The sequence below is a fragment of the Fundulus heteroclitus genome, chromosome 1, assembly GCF_011125445.2.
Source record: "Fundulus heteroclitus isolate FHET01 chromosome 1, MU-UCD_Fhet_4.1, whole genome shotgun sequence".
Lineage (NCBI taxonomy): Eukaryota > Metazoa > Chordata > Actinopteri > Cyprinodontiformes > Fundulidae > Fundulus > Fundulus heteroclitus.
Window position 1 is genome coordinate 5392548 of NC_046361.1, and position 1886 is coordinate 5394433.

Consider the following 1886-nt stretch of genomic DNA (forward strand, 5'->3'; position numbering starts at 1 on the left):
GCTCATGATTGTACTGTTGTTCTTTGAACTTCTCCAGATTTTGGCATGTCGCGGCCACAAACCTAGGTTTCTTTAATGGGATTTGATGATAGACCAACACAACTGTGAGGGGGAATACATGAAGGCATACATGCTATTGAGATATTTCTACAAATATAAATCTGAAATGTGTGTCGTGTATTTGTATGCAAGCCCTCAAAATGTGATACCCCTCAAACAATTCAGTGCAACCAAACGTCTTGAGAAGTCAACGGACGAATCAGCAGGGTCATACCCGAGGGCAATTTAGAGAGACAGGTTAGCCTAGCAGTCATGTTTTTGGACTGTGGGAGAAAGCCGGAGTACAGAGAACCCGTGCGCGCACGGTAACAACACGCAAACTCCATGCAGAACGGCCCGAGCTGGGGATTTGAACCCGAGGCCTTCTTGCTGCAAGGGAACAGTGCGGGCCCATGGTAACTCTGGAGGAGCTGCAGGCGTCCACAGCTCAGGTGGGTGAATTTGTTAACGAGACCACTATAAGTGGCACCACGGAGTGGCAAAATGAAATCTATTATTGAAAGAAAGCTGAAAGTCAAATGTGCTGTTTTCAACAATAAATGTAGATAGCATGGTTAAAATGTGGGGGAACGTTCTCTTGTCTGGTCAGACCAAAACGGAACTTTTTGGCCTACATGAATGAAACATCAGCTACTCTGTGAACCGTTGTGGTGACAGCATCATGGTATATGGGTCAGCTTCTGCAAGAACAGGGGAGCAGGTTAATTAATGGAAACTTGGATGGAGATAAACAGTCTCGGAGGAAGATATTCAAGCCCGACAAGCACCCTAAAGATAGGACCTGGGCTATTTAAATCCTATTGGTGAGTAAAAACAAAGCCCCATTTATATTCTCTGCTGAAATCCAAATGAGCATTGGGGGCAAGACAGTAAGACTGATGTCCACAGCTTCTCGTCCAATCTGACTGCGATTTAGCAATTCTCGGAAGAAAGATGCAAATTTTAAAAACTGCTGTTAGAAACTCAAAGCTATTGCATGCCACTTTGTCGGCGTAAATTCTAATAAAATCCTCTGAAGTGTGCAATTTAAATCTGACAAAAAGTCCTGGCAATAAATTCTGATCCGGATGTTGAAAAACTGAATATTCTGTTGCAGCTACTTTAATGCCTTCATTTCAGCAACATTAGCTAAAAAAAAAAATGTGACTAACGGAAAGACAAACATAGAAGATGCGAGGCTGCGTTACCCTATATGGTTCTGCAGGCAGCCTTGTGGTTTTCTATCTCTTTCAGGATCAAAGGGGCACGATTCAGCAGAAATGCCTGTCTTCCGTAGCCAGGTAGAAGTCTTTCTGCGTGCCGCTCTGCTCTCCTGCTGCAAACGCGAAGTTATTGCACCGCCTCATCACGGCTTGAATCCGTGGATTAATTACGTCCCTGACACACTGTAGGGCCTGCAGGCGAAGATTTTGATCCGGTTTAAGTGCACCCTCGGTGCGCATAACCTGCCGGCACCAGATGTTGGTTAACCTCGTTCCCTGACAATGGTGCTGGCAGTGAGCAGAAGCAGAACAACAAAACCTTTTTTCACATGTACTGAAACTGCACTTTCTCTCCACCACGGTGTTAATTTCTTTTATTTATTTATTTTTATCTTTCATTACCATCAATTTTTGCATTTTCATCTCTAATGTCCACACAAGTGTCCTGAACTAGTGAGCTAAAGGGGAATGTTTTGCTTTAACATGACAACTCTGTCATTCTCCATGTTTAAAATACTTCCTAATCTTCTTAGAGACATTTTGCTCAACAATAATGTTTTTGTGCTGATGGATCTGCCTCCACATTCTTGCATTACTATCCGAATCAGCAGCAGCGTCTGCAAG